The sequence below is a fragment of the Emys orbicularis genome, chromosome 1, assembly GCF_028017835.1.
Source record: "Emys orbicularis isolate rEmyOrb1 chromosome 1, rEmyOrb1.hap1, whole genome shotgun sequence".
NCBI classification, from domain to species: Eukaryota; Metazoa; Chordata; order Testudines; family Emydidae; genus Emys; species Emys orbicularis.
In genome coordinates, this window is record NC_088683.1 from 10,299,034 (window position 1) to 10,315,220 (window position 16,187).

Genomic DNA, 16,187 nt, shown 5'->3' on the forward strand with positions numbered 1-16,187 from the left:
AGTACCTCTGGTAAACATGTTTGTATAAAGTTTAGTTGAGATCCAGTAACAACAGTTCTTTGCACGAGACACAGATCTTTTAGCTTCCTTTATTATCTTCCTTGCTTCTAAGAGTTTTATTTTTAAGTATTTTTTCTCATTGCCACTAATCAGTCATTAAGCCATTACCTGGTCACCAGTCAGGCTGGTGAAATGGAATGAAACTGGGGTGGGAAAGAAAAATCTCCCCTCTCCCCAGCCCCCAATTCTTTGTTCTATGTTCTCCCACCCATTTTACATAAGAGTCATAGGGATTTTCTTCCAACAAGAAGAATTGGGGAATTGGTGCAGAGATGTGACATTACTAAAAAGGCCCACCAAGATAACCAGGACATGGCTTTGGATAATCACGATCAATAGCCAGATTTTAACAGATCATAACTATAACATTTGTTTGTAAAAATTTTGGCATTTAGGGTAACATTTGTTATACCCTGGAGAGGGATGAATATTGAAACAGACCCCTGAGGGAGGGCTGTGACCCAGAAAGAGAAGGGTTTGAATTTTCATTTAGATTTCTATGTCACTTTTTGTTACCCTGGAAGAGCTGGAATTTTTGGTTTCGCTGGAGAGAGTTAAACTACCCTAGTAGCGAGATAGCAACTGACCGACTGGGTGTATCTTCATAACCAGGAGGAACCGCAGGCACACTTCATATAGCCCCCACTAAACCCATAGAATGTATCTATCTAGGTTCTCATACTGTGGTATGTGAGGGCTATAAACACGACTAAGAATTTTGAACTATTTTAATTGCAGAGTGAGTCTGAGTGTCCAACTTGAGAAACCTGAAATAGACCTGACTTTCAGGAAGTGCTGTGTGCCCACCCTCTGAAAATGACACTCTTTAAAGTGTCACAGATTGTGCATACAAAAATTGAGGTATCCAAAAATCACTAACTGCTTTTGAAAATTTTAAGCCCGAGACTCTACAGAATTGAAAATCTGGAAGTATATTACAGGGAGCCTAGTACACATGTGATGACAGAGGCTTACACCTTTTAAGACACAGCACACAACTCCAGAATGACCCTCACTCTCAACTCTAAAAGCAGAATACAAATAACCAAGCTGTAGGAGTGAAAGTGCTCATCAATTCCTTGCCAGGGCTACTCAAATAGTTCAGAGCAGCAGGCCAAGTGGTTTGAAGGGGGGGGGGGGGGGGGGCGCGGGAAATCACTGAATGCTGCTGCTCCCTACTACTGTACAATTTGGCTTTCACTTTGGACTTGTTAAAATAATGAAGTCTAGACAAAAACTAAAACCAGTACCTCTGGAAATAATAGAAGTAAGAAAATGCAACCAGTTATTGGGGAAATTGACTTGTCATCTGGCAGCAATAGGGACAGCAGGATTGACAGGAAGGTAAGAGACCTGTCTACACATCTTTGGAAGGTGAAAACACCAATGAGAGAGAAACTCTATTCAGGGTGTAACAAGACAGTAACTTCAGTAACTAGGAGTAAGGAAAAAAACATAGGCTAAATATTAAAGAAAAATTGCCTAACAAGATCTGCTAGATTGTGAAATAGTCTCTTAAGGAAAGTGGTAGAAACCATATTGTTTGAGTTATCTAAAACAAGACTGGACAAAGCACTAAAAATATATACAGGAAACACTCTCCCTACCCCTAAGAGAAAGTTACTGCCAGCAAAGATGGGGCCAAAGCTTCCATTTCCCTTACCCCATCCTTTCAGAGAAAGCAAACAGCAGTTGCGCCCTCTCTCCTTTTTAAAAAACACCTCAAGTGATGTAACTGTCCCAAGACTACAGCAAGGGGATCTTAAAACCAAGAGGTAGTATTTTTAGACCACCAAGGACTTGGCAAGAAAAAAAGAGGTTGCAATTATACAGCTCTTATCCTGCTGCCTTCCTCTGAGGAGAGCAGCAGAAACAAATCCTACACACATGGTATATTCTAGGAAAACCACATAGCAGGGCAGTAAGTTGAAACGCTAACCCCTGCAAAATAGCCACGGACAGGACGTATGCGCTTTCAAAAACTGTTACTCATTCCACACCTCTTTCAATAGTAATGACAACGGGTCTAACACAGAATTATTTGTACCCTACAAGCCTCCTTTATTTTGTAATGCTCTCACTCCTATCAGCAGAATTGGTTTCAAAATAGTGCATAGCTGCGGATGGTGAAAGGGACCCTCTCCTTGACTGAAAAATGCAAACGGATCAGCTGAGATCCCATGAATGGAAAGGCGGTAAACGAGCACCTTCGCCGCTTCCTAGACAATGGGCCCCCACCTCAGCTAAGCTCCATTTGCTTCATTCTGCTTTCTTTTGTCAACAGGATGTTTTGTGGAACTCAGTGGGCAAGGTTTTGTGTAGATATAAATGAATGATTGGGAGTGCCTATGAACCCCACCACCACCCTTACATTATTTTTTTAATCACTTCTCAAACTGGCCACAGCAAGGTTTTTTTACAGAATAGGGAAGCCATTGGAAATAAGGCTATGCAGAAGACTATAAAGCTTTGGATAATAAAACTGCTGAAAGAATTGTACACCAGTACTTCCTAGATGCTGTATAACATAGAAAGTCATGGAGAAGTTTAGAGGGACAACGGTCCAGTGGGTAGGGCACCAGCCTAGGACATGAGAAACCTGGGTTGGAGTGTCTGTTTTGCCACAGACATTCTGCATGACCTTGGGCAAGTCACTTAACTTCTTTGTGTCTCAGCTACCCATCTATAAAGTGAAGATAATAGCACTTCCCTACCTCACAGGGGTACTGGGATAATAAATATATTAAAGACTGTGAGGCTCTGAGATACTATGGTGATGGGGGGCATATAAGTACCTTAGATAAAGGTTAATAATGTGTGTTAAGCATGCAAGTTATAGGAGGCACACTTTAGTTGCCCATAAGATTAAAGGGTAAAATCTGCATCCTTTCCATGCAAAATAAATAGAGGCAGTAAGGCTCAAGGGCTGGTTTGTTTGGTTTTTTAAATGTACTCTATTGATAGTTTATGGGGAAGAATATAAGTTGTATTTGTGGAGAACTGCTGAGTGATGATGACGGGAGTACTTTCCTTCATATCATGAGACACCCTTTTCGGGAATCATTGTACCGTGCTTCAGTGTGAGATTGAAAGATATTGCTCGCCAATTCTCTCTAACCTATGTTATAGATGAGAGGAGCACTCAAACAGGATATGGGGTCTCTGATGCTAAGCCAAGTTGGCCACGTCTCTCAACACCCTTGACTATAAAGGGTTGTAGTTTAAATCTTGTGTGGTATGATGACTATTGCTTTATAGTCTACTTACCTTTGATTCCTTTTCTTATTTCATGGTTGTTCTTTTAGCTTCCCTTCACACAATAAAAATCATTCAAAAATATTATGTTCACAGGGAGATGGAGTAGGTGACCTCACAGGTCCTCTTCCATCTTTAGCTTATATAATTTTGATTTTTATCTCTCTGTCTACAATGCTAATAACTTAGAACAGCAGTGCCACAGACTCTTCCAGAAGATTAAAAGAACATCACTGTGGTGCTAGAGGACACACCTGCATCCCATTTTACATGCTACAGCAGGCTCCCAGTTTAACAGATTTTTTTTTTTTAATAAATTCCCTTCACATTCATCCTACTTTTAAAAAAATATTGACCTGAAACACAGACCAGGTGTTTATGACCTCATAACAGAGTTTAACTGCCCACCATGAGAAAGTAAGTAGCTTGTTAAAAACCACTAGACATTTGCACAGCAAAAAAAACAAAGTGTCTGTATCCTACAGGAGAGGTACAGATCAAAACTGGACCAATGCCGCTCTCAGAAGCCATGCACTACGTTAAAAGAGTTAATGAGTAATGATTAGACTACAGAAGTCTTAGTGAGGTCAGGAGATACCACAGGCTTCTATGTCACCAGAATGCAATATGGCGATGCCCATCTAAATTTATCCTTTTCAACAGATACTGTTGTTACCATTCGCACAAATAAATTTATTCAACTCCTTTTGACATTTTTTCTGTTAATAAATAGACCACAAACAGGTCACAATGTTCTCAACTTAATTTGTTCTTATTTCTATAATAATTTGTAGCACCTAGAAGCTCTAACTGAGAACAGGGCGCCATTGTGCGAGGTGCTGTACAAACACATAGTAACATAGTTCAAGCCCCAAAGTGTTTACAGTCTAAATAAACAAAATAATAATAAATGGTGGGAGAAAGGATGTGTTACAATCCCCATATTACAGGTGGGAAACAGCGGTACACAGAGATTAACTATTTGACCAAGGTCACGGCCAGGAAGTGAATACAGAGTCCAACCTAGTTCAGTGCCTTAGCTAAGATCACAAAATATAAGCCCTCTGCCCTTGAATTGTCAAAGTAGTACAATGTCTCAGTCTTAGGATTTTATTGGACTCATCACTGCTCCACACACAGACAGCAAATGACAATATTTCCAACTTGCCAGGAAACTGCACCCATTCCTCTGAGATGAGCAAGACAGTGATCCATGTTCTCATACCTCCAGGTTAGACCACTGCACCACTCTCAACCTGGGGTGAGGGAAGAGGCCTCGTTGAAACCCCAGCTCATGCAACACAGAGAAGCCCACCACTCAGCCCAAGAACACATTAACAATACTGCACACTGACAGTCTGAACACATCAGAACCTTCCCAGGATATTCCATGTATATTTCAAAGTCTTGATCCTAATCGTTAAGGCCCTTAATTGGCTTAGTTATCTCAGAGAACAGCTCTTCACCAATGACCCTCAAAGAGCTGCAGTCAACCAGAATGCTCCAGCTCATAGAACCCAGAGTGAAATTCTCAAGGGGGCAAAGTGTTCTAGAAGAGAATTTCCAATTATAGGAAGCTACCAGAAGAAATCAGAATCCAACCCTAATTTGATCATTTTCAGAGTTAGGCACAAAGCCTACATTTTCTCAAAAGTTCTCTCTCACCAATGAATGCTGAAGATGACACTCGATTAAAAATTTTCTACCAAAAATGTTTCCTGAAAAAATGTGAAGATGTATCAAAATCAAAACTTTTCAGACTAAAATGTTGATTCTGATGACATGTTCTGATTTTTATAGGACAATTCAAAACAAAATTTCATTTTGAATGAACAATGGTATTCCATAATTTTAAAAAAGTCAACATTTTCATTTCAACTATTCTGAATTGAAATTTTTCAAAACTTTATTCTAAGAAAATGTTGGATATTTTAACTTTTTATCCTGTTTCAAGACAAAAACAAATATAAAAATATTAGAATACTCCGTCAGACAGAAATTTCATTTTCCAAACAGTCCTACTGAAGAACAACTGGCACCATTTCACTTTGCCACATAGTGAAGAGGAAAAAATTCCTTTAACCAAGTTACGGAGCTTAGTAGAGTCCTTTGCAAACAACTTCATTTAAATTCTTAATTTTCCTCAAAAAAAAAAAAAAAAAAAGGAAAACTCATGAGAAAATATAAGCTAATAGTCCTGGGGTCAGAATCAAATTCCTCCCTACAACATATACGGCATTGCCCAAGAGCATTATACCACTAGACAGGTGCACTGTGAGAGTTTTTTGCTTTCTGCAGAAACAATAGATATTGGTCGCTGATAGGCAGAATACCAGACTTGATATAATATCATCTCCTTCATTATGGCAAATTTTATATTGCTAGAAGCTTTTCTTGCATGTGCTGGATTCTAGTTTAAACACAATTATCTGTCTTTGCAGAGGAACCAAAGTGAAAACAATGGTTTTGTTCTGAATTCTCAGCTAAGCTTGTACCCCAATACACTGCTGTAGTCTAATATTTTAAGGCCGCTTTACGTCAGAGTAGCATAAAGTGGCCTTAGTGTAACTGACCAGTCAGGCCCATAAGTTTTTGTAAATTATTTCAACATTGATCACATGTGCACGGTTAAACTATTTGTAGTTGGACTTTCTTATACTTAGCATTTTAAATCCCTTCTAACACGCTTTCCCTATACATAAATTTTTGATCAGGGAATCATAGCAATGTAGGTCTGGAAGAGACCTCAAGAGGTCATCAAGTCCAGCCCCCCGCACTGAGGGAGGACCAAGTAAAGCTAGACCATCTCTAACAGATGTTTGTCCAACTTGTCAGCATATGAGATTGATTGTTAAGGAACAGTAAAAGATAAACAAGCAACATTTTTAGGTGCTGGGTTATTGTTGGCTGATGCAGACTTATGGATTAATGGTTGGACGAGGAGAGGGGTTTACAGGAGTTATTTATTTCATGGTTGCGTATTTAAGAATTGTCAAGTAAGAGATATGGGCTCCTTTTTAATGGATGGTGAGACGCAGTCTACATAGATAAATTAAAAAAAACCAAACTGTTTAAAGCCAAACATGTCAGTACTTTAAACTCATGATGCAGCAGTGAATGTCATTTCCAAAAAAAAAAAAAAAAATTTAAATATATAATCTGGAAAAGACATTCATATATAATTTTTAAATCCAACAGTCTTTTCAAATACATTTTTACAGCCATATTGGTGCAACTTCTCACCTCCAATTGCTTTAGAGCAAACAATTATGACTGTTCTCTGCTCAAGCTGCTGTGTTAATTGGCCCATCTCCCATTCTACCACTTACACCATGAACCAACTTCCTCTTCCTGTGCACTGAATAACCACCCTCTCTCTAATCATTCATTAAACAAACCACTTCCTCTGTGACAACTTAACATTAATCCACCAAAGACAGAGAATCTATAACAACAAACAGAAAGTGCCTGTGCCAATTTGGGTATGTCTACACACTGCAATAAAAGACATGTGGTCCGGCCACGGCTGGTCCGGGTCAGCTGATTTGTGCTTGCGGGGCTTGGGTTGTGGGGCTATAAAAATCACAGTGTACAACTGATGACTTGCTGGAGACCAAAAGCATCTGAAATGGAGATGCTGCAAAGAACAGAAGTCAGTTTAGATACCAAATATATGCAGGGTATGAACTCATTTGGGATCCTTCATGGCCTACTCTGTAGGGTGAGGAGATTAATTTGCTTTTGCAATTTTCATCTTTTTGAGACAGAATCTGATCCTCCTATAAGAAACCTGTAACGTATGTGCCCGTTTCTCTTGGTTAGCAAGCACTCACAGGATCAGAATCGGACTGACAGGATGGTACTTTGTACAGAATCTTTATCATTTTTATTCTGTAATAAAAAATTAATTGGGCGTTCAAGATTTTTTAATAGTTGAGTAATACAGATCAAACAAGAGTCACTTCCACATAAGGAAGACAAGGTAGGAGAAAAAACATTGCAAGAGAATCAAACATTCTAGAACATGTGCCTAGTCCTTCTGTCATGAAAGATACAACATATATGTACTAAAACAACCAAGATCAAATCCTGCTTGCCACCACTGAAATCAGTGACTTACAGTCACTTTAAAAAAAAAAAAATATATATATATATATATATATATATATATATATATATATATATATATATATATATATAAGATCGGGATCAGAATCGGGTCCAATGGGATTACTCATTTGAGTAGGATAGGCAGGGTTTCCTCTTGTGATCACAGGATCTAAGAAGAATTTTCCATCTGTGCTTTCCAGTGTTTGAACTGAATAATCTGCATAGGCGGGAACTAAAGCCTTTGCAGAGTCCAGCAGTATTGTTGATCAGACAGAATTTTTGAAACCACGACCCTCTGGGTGAAATTGGGGGAAAGAAATTTGCTCTTTGCTAGCGCACATATGAACCGAGGATTATAGTCATCTCTGCCACTCCTGGGAGGCAGCCAGCACCTTCGCCTCCTTGGCTCAGGGACTGAGTCTCCCTTAATTATAGGCTCCGTATAGTGCTGAACAAACTAAGAGATGAAGGTGTGGAGTGCCTCCCAAAAATAGCTTGGCACGATTAGGCTCTGAGAGTGTATTTGTCTCTATCTGCACCTACCTACTTTAGTGAAGTCAAGCTTTCCTGAGATACTCACAGTATAGTTAACAACTGAACAACGGTTCAAACCACTGGGAGATGAGGGTGTAAACACCTCCGAGAAGTCATTAGCTCATACAGTAGGAGGCACTTGATCTCATATCCATTTTTCCAACCTATGAGACTTCTAGGCATTTTTAGAAGGTTCATTACTGTAGTATCCCTCCAAACTGGTTAGTTTTTACCCCAAAATGGCCAAAGTGACATTTAGGACCTGGTCCAAAACACCACTTCAGTCAATGAGATTTTTCCCACTGACTTCAAGGCCACTGCAACAGGCCCCAAGAGCGAAAGGATGAAAGACATCTGCACTTTAAACCAGTCTCTGCCATTGACTCACTAAGTGGCCTTGGGCAAGTCACCTAACTTCTGTACCGCATTCTTCCCAGCTTAAATATAGAGAATACTATTGCCTACAACTGGTTGAAAGACTGTACTCAAAGAGTAGTTTATCAATGATTTGCTGACAATCTGGGAAGGTGTAGTGGGGTCACACAGTGTCAGTCCTAGGTCCAATACTAGCCAATATTTTCATTAATTAGGAGGACAGGAGCATTTTGGAGGACAGGTTTAGAATTCAAAACAACCTTGACAAACTGGAGAATAGGTCAGAATTCAACAAGATGAAATTCAATTAAGACAAGTGCAGAGTACTTCATTTTGGAAGGAAAAATCAAATGCACACCTACAAAATGGAAAATAAGTGGCTAGATAGTAATACTACTGAAAAGAATCGGGGGATACAGTGAATCACAATTTGAATACAAGTCAACAATGCGATGCAACTGGGAAAAGGATAATATCATGCTGTGGTATATTAACAGGAGTGTCTTATATAGGAGACAGGAGGTAATTGTCCCACTCTACTCAGCACTGGCGGCCTCAGCTGGAGTACTGTCCAATTCTGGGTGCCACACTTGGGGAAAGATGGACAAACTGGATAGAGTCCACAGGACAGCAACAAAAATGATAAAGGGTTTAGAAAACCTGGCTTATCAGGAAAGATAAAAAAAACTGGGCAAGTTTAGTCTTGAGAAAAGACAACTAAGGGGGGACCTGATAACAGTCTTCAAATACATAAAGGGCTCTTTATAAAGAGGACTGTGATCAACTGTTGTCCATATCTACTGAAGGTAGGACAAGAAGAAATGAGCTTAATCTGCAGCAAGGAAGATTTAGGGTAGACATTAGGAAAAACTTTCTAACTATAAGGGTAATCAAGCTCTGGAACAGGCTTCCAAGCCAGGTTGTGGAATCCCCATCATTGGAGGTTTTTAAATACGAGGTTGGACAAAGATGTCAGGGATGGTCTAGGTTTACTTGGTCCTGCCACAGCACATGGGCCTGGACTTGATGACCTCTCAAAGTTCCTTCCAGCCCTATATTTCTATGGTACTATGATGGTTGATATTTACAATGCTTTGAAAATGCAACACACTAGATAAGAGCTATGGGGAGGTTCCCTCTTTCATTTAACATAATTTATTAATGGATTTACCTTAGTGACAGCTAAAGAGTAAACAGTGCAAGCAGACTGCACTAATTATAGTCACATTATTGTCCAACTGCAAAGTTATAGCTTTTGCCATTTGCCTCTGTTACTGAATAAACATTACCTGCAATGGAAGAAGGTACATGACTATACTGAGTAACAGCAAGATGAAACCCTGGTCCTGCCCTGCCCCAACCCTTCCTTAACATTTGCATCTGCTGCATGTAGCACTATAGCTAAAACCAGGATGTAAATTCTTCAGGGCTGGGACCATCTCTTTCTATTTGTGCTGTGAAGGACCAAAGCACACTGTTTGGCAGATGTTAAAAACAAGGACACCACACAACCCATAATTCCTTCAGAAGCCAATAAACACCTATTCACAGCCATGACAGAAATGACACTGAATGCTTCTCCTATTATTCAACAGCAAGAGAAAACAGACTCATTTGTCATGTGATGCAGCAGCATAATAGATAACTACTGCAGTAGAAAAAGATATTAAGAGATGATCAGCTAGAAAAAGTACTTGGAAATACACTGGCCCTGGCAAATTGCTACTCTGAGCTTCAACTGAGATCCTGTCTTGGGGTAGGCGTTAACATCACAGCTACCAAAATGTTAGTGACAAAAAGGGACACTGCAGACCATAATAGGTGTTAGACAGACAGACAAAGCAAGATTTAAGATTCCTAAGAATCATCCCCACTTTGTGCTCACACAAACTGCTCAGAAAGTTTACAAAAGCCACATTGCTGGCTTTCATAATGCTGCTGTGCCAAAAAAGCACCTGCTGGCTATCGGTGCCGCTGAGCCTTAAAACGAAGAATCAAGAGGCTGGAGGGAAAGAGCGAAACTGCATCCATAAAACTGAATACATTATACACATATCATTTCCAAGACACCCATCCTGCAGTATCTGAGAACTCCCAAAAGCTTCCACATAAACAAGAAACCTTAGTAAGATTGTTCCCATTCCTTTCTCATGGGCACATCGATATGCCAAAAAATTGCATGAAAAAGATATACTAAGTGTTTCTGCTCAATATTCCTTAGGGCTAGATCTTCACCCTCACCCCACACAGAGCCTGGGTAAGTGAGTTTGACACAAAAGGAGAGTGAGTCCTCTCCCCGTCTCCTCCCAGTTTCCCCTGAGCCCTTATTGCGCAGGAGTCAGTAGTTCAAGAATCCAGTTAGAGGTGGATCCATCAACTCCATCTCCATGGCACACTGCAGAAATCCCATTGGGCTGGAACGTCCAGAACGTCCCTGTAGCACACAGAGGAGGCGGACTCCCTTAATGGGCTCCCTAAATCCTCCTGAACACACAATGGAGTCCCATTTATCCTAGTGCAACTTGGGCTCCTCTCTCTATAGCTGCAAGAGTAGATATAGGATATTCAATGGGAGAAAAGAATGTTAATGTAACATTTAAGGTTGAGAATTTAAGTACACAGTTAGAAAGCTGGAAGTTACAGCTCCAACAAAAACCGCCCGTGCTACCTTGGGCAAGTTACTTAACTTCTCTGTATCTCAGTTTATGCATGCATGCATGCGTGTGCGTGTGCGTGTGAGTGAGTGAGAATACATCCCTAAATATTTGGGAGGCTTAATTCATTAAATATTTGTAAGTGGCTTTGAGTTTCCCAGATGGATGATGCTGTAAATATTGAGTAAGTAAAACAGTATTACTAGTTTTGATTCTCCAACTCCAACTTTTCTGTGTTGGCAGTTTATGGAAGTGAAAAATTGCCACTCTGACTAATTTTGTATACTAAGCAGTCCCCCATATTGCTGTAAACTCCTGGAATTAAAGAACAGGAACATTACTTAGCAGTAATTAAAACTGTAAAGAAATTATGTAATTAGACACCTGAATTTAGTTATCCTCAAAAGTTTGCAAATGTACACAGGAAAATAAAAATAGAAAAAGTAAAACATTCACATGGTGTTCAGCTGACCATGGAGACAAAGATCTATGAAATGATTCAGAGCATATTACCCCCTCAATTAGTTGGAAATAAAGAGAATGGAGCATTGGATCACTAGGGAGCATGAAGAAAACAGCTCTGATCTCAACAATACTCCACTCCACATTGTTCTTTAGGCTTCTCTGCCATCCGTTTCCATATTGCTCTTTGCTGTACTGTTGCATACCTTGCTAAGTCTCCCAATTTCTAGTTTTGACACTACATTGTAGAGTCAAGTCCGCATTCTACTTCAGTACTCAAAATAGTTTGGCTTAGCTTTCTCCAAGACATGGCTACAAAACAGTCAGGAGACCCAGCTACAATGTGACTGTCCCAGTTAAAACACCATAGAAGCTGCAGTGTAGCTGGACTTATATAACTACACTATAGCTTGGGCAAGCCAGAACTTTAAAAGGATACAGGTAGATACCATCCACTTCCATCAAAGTTAGTTCAGGCCTTAAACAGCTAAGTGCCCAAGTTATCCTAGCTGTAAAGCTGGGATAATAATGCTTACTGCCCACCTTCAAAATGTACAGATAAAAAGCACTCGGTGCTAAGTGTCAATATTATTTAGGATGGCGACCTTTTCCTTTTTATGTTTCATAAAGTGTCGTGTACACTTGCAGCACACTGAGAACAATAAAGCATCAAAATAACCTGTCAGGAAGGAAACTTACAAGATAGTTTTATTTTGCACCAGAACAACCACCCAAAGTGCATATTAGAATGTATACAGTCCTCTGGAAGATAAACAAAATCAATGTGGTGCATTGGACAACATGGGCACCTGATTTGAGGCCAACAGAAAACATCTGGAGTGAAATGAAGGAAGCGGTTGCTACCAGCAACAAACTCTCTGAACTGGTGCACTGTGGATACCAGGAACAGTCTGTCTCCTCTGTGCAGGAAATGTCTGCAAAGCTCCAAAGAGACTTCAGTATATAATAAAAGCAGAGTGAAAAGAAACCCTATTATTAATTATTTGGATTATTATTTTACTTCTAACTGTGCATCTCTTGTTGATGTCTAAAGTCACAGACCAGTTCCAGGAATTATTTATCATTTCAATTTAAACCATTATCACCACTATTAAACATGTATATGGCAGTAGCCCTCTAAAAGCCAACCAAGTAGGGGGCCTCACTGGGCTAGGCACTATATAAACCTATACAAAATGACAGTTCCTACCACAAAGATCTTACAGTGTAAAAGACATAACGGGTGGATGAGACACAACAGATAGGCAAGGGGGTGAGGTGGAGAACAGGGGAGACAGAGTAACCCAATAACAGGAGGTGCACAATTCTTAGCCACTTAGGGCAGTAATCACAACAGGCCACATGCTCAGCCTTGTAAGGTTGCAGACTGCTGATTGCATTACCAAAGGGGCAAGTTTTAAGGAGGATCCTGAAGGAAATAAGGCACTGGCTTTATGGATTTTGACTGGGATTTATTCCCATGCATGAGGGACACCATGGGAGACAGCAAAGAGGTGATTCAGGGATAAGTGGACAATCATAAAAGCCACGAATTAGTGACGATGTCCTTTAATAATGATACTAACTGTAAGTAAATACCCTGGAAAGGACAACATAATACAAGAATCTAATCCTGGGAGGTGTCTAGAACCCGCATTGGTATGCACTTCCCAGAATCAGGCCCGGACAGAGCAAAGCAAAGACCATGCAAGTTAATTGCGGATCCTTTATCCATGTTGAGTAGCACCATATTCCACAATTAGTCCCACTGGAGGGGATGACTCTCACAGTCAAGTCCAACTCATTGTGAGAACAGACATCAGAATATGGTCCGGGGGGGGGAGGGGGGGTCTTTCAGATAAAGCCTTAAAAACAAGATCAGGCCTCTTTGTGTGGACATTAAAGATCCAATAAGGAAAGCAGTTTGCCTGGTACACATAGCTAGCAAATCCCTCCCCACCACTCCTGTGCAGTGTTTTGTGTGCCAGTAGGCTACACCCTATAGGCAACTGAATTTCAATAGGGCACAATTTTGTGAGGCACCCTGGGATCAACGGTGTTATATTTTCTGCCTGCTATCTACACTGTGGCATACATTTCCGAAGCTTCATGAAACTAAAGGACTTATTTGAATTTTATAATTGAAAATTTTTGCCTTAAAGATAAATCCCAGGTGGACTGATCTACAGCTTCCAGCAGTAATTAACCTCAAAACACATAAGCTGATAATACATGTTCTGAAATTACCGCAGAATCCCATTGAAACAATTACATAAAAACTTCTTCTTTAAAGGAACAACAGATAACCTAGGGTACTCAAGGAACAAAAAAATCCAAAAGATGTTTAACAGAGCAGCAACAAGCTAAATGTTTTCTCATTATTTTCACAGGTTAACTGATTGCTCCCATTAAATTCTGGATTCAGTGACATGAATGTTTAAGATGAAGAGCGAGAGAAAATTACAAGTTAAAATGTTCAAGAGATAAAACATACACCTTTGGGAGACAATGAGATGCTGGCAGGAAGGTAACTAAAATCAGCACTGTATCGATATCAGGAAACAGTAAATTGACTAAGGAACTATAAAAGATCTTCTCCCAGTAGAATCTGACACAGGGCCTGATCCCATTATACCAGCGGTTCTCAAACTTTGGGACAGGCCTCCCAAGGCAGGCACAGGATTGTGTCAAGGGAGGTACAAATTTTGTGGTTTGGGGGGTTTTTTTGTTTTGTTTTTTTCTTTAAGAGCTCTGGCTGTCAGCCCCAGATGGCTGGGGCTCATGCAGAAGGGGCATGCACACCCAGGAAGCAGGGATAAAGAGGACAGCCAGAGCCGCACTGCCCCGGGGCTGACAGCCAGAGCCCCTCCACCTGGGCTCTGCTTCCTCCTCCCGCCCACAATTCTTCACCAAGAGGCAGCCTGGGCTCAGGCTCCCCTTCCCCTTCCCCTCCCAATCCCTCACCTGGAGGCGGCGGGGCTCCCACTGTCAGCCCCTGGGTGGCAGCAGCAGTGCAGAAGTAAGGATGGCAATGGTGCGATAAGTCTGCTGTGAAAAGTGATGACAAATATCACTTTTCACATTGCCTCCCTTACTTCTGCACTGCTGCTGGCGCTGCTCTGCCTTCAGAGCTGGGCGCCCGGCCAGCAGCCGCTGCTCTCCACTCTGCCTTCAGAGCTGGGTGTTGGTATATGTACTTGTGGGGGCAGAGGCCTGTAAATGACTACAGACACAAAGAAGGAGGGCCCAATCAAATAAGTTTGAGAACCACAGCATAATACCATGAGCACCATAGATTCATAGATTCTAGGACTGGAAGGGACCTCGAGAGGTCACCGAGTCCAGTCCCCTGCCCTCATGGCATCACCCCTCTCAATGGGAACTGAGGGTGCTTAGAACCTTGAAGAATCAGGGGAACTAACTCACTGATTATAAAAGAGAAACAGAGAAAGTGACTCTAATCAAAGCGCTGATAACTGTACAAAATAAACTAGAATATAGAAAAAAGGTTCTCTCTGATCTCTTTGGATTCTATTAATCTTGGTTGTTACTTGTACACAGGTTTAAACATTTCCAACAGGAAATGACTGTGAACCTTTGATCATTGAGAGCCAAATCAGCTTAGAAGATCTGTGCAATTTGGCTTTAGTTGAGTGGTTAAGAGCCAAATAGTCTCCAGACCCTTAAATATGCATCTCCAGAGCTTCGTGTCTCCAGTATTTGTGACAGCAGAGGTCAGTTTGACCAGTGGCTGGTTGATTTAGCAAAAAGCAGTAGATATCTGTATACTACATTCTGAAGCAGACAGACCTGATGCCAGTCAACGGAGCTTACATTAGCAGCAAGAATTCAACATCTTGAGATGTCTCAAGCAGAGTGTACATTTAAACAAAAACAAAACCCTACCAAAAACAAAACACTGCACTGCACACACAGTTATCCCCCTGGGGAGAGGATAAGAGCGAGAAGAAACTACATATGACAGATGTTAGTCACACTGCTTAATGCATGACTGAAAGGCACGCAGGTACTATGGTGATGAAGCTAGCATACGAACCTATATAGAACAGAACAATCTCAGTCGCCTCAGAGGGAGCCAGTTACTAATTGTAAATACCAATTTCAACTAATCAGGGATCCCAAAACAAACACAAATGGACGTCACATGGATTCAGACCCAAGAAAAAGTTAAGCTCATTAAGCAACAGCATTTTCCATCAGTGACAGAATCTTTTCATAGCCATTAAAATAAAGCTGTACAATGCTACTCAGATCAGACATCTGAAAGATGAAAACAGAAGAAGCATTTATAAGCTTATTAGATGACCTACTGCTTCATTTCCAGGGTTGGTCAAAGTCAGTATTTGGATGGGAGCTCTCCAAGGTCTAACTATGTGCTACAGGAAGTACCGCTGGTGATGCAGTAGTTAGCTTGCTTCTTTTTGTGCCAGGATTGAACCAAAGCTTCAGCACTGCAGAGGGGGCACAGTGCTGTTGGGAGATATTCTCTTCTGAAGATGCAAAATCATTGTCCTCCTGACCATCTGTCATTAAAAAAATCCACTGCGTTTTTTGCTTGATTGTTTTGCAAGAGTAAGGCTGTTAATCCCAGTGTTGTGGCCTGCTGCCCAAATCTGGATACTGCATTCTGCCAAAGTATTACAAACAAAATTCCTTGGAGGTTCAGCTGGACGAGGTATCATTTCACACTCACTGTCCTAAGCTTCTGTGTAGTGT

At 40.7% G+C, this 16,187-nt stretch overlaps 1 protein-coding gene across 1 annotated transcript in view; it reads right to left on the reverse strand.

Annotated features, from left to right (window-relative positions):
- The window catches only part of EXOC4 (exocyst complex component 4), a 607,048-nt gene that overhangs the window by 580,268 nt on the left and 10,593 nt on the right, over positions 1-16,187 (reverse strand). The window lies entirely within an intron of this gene.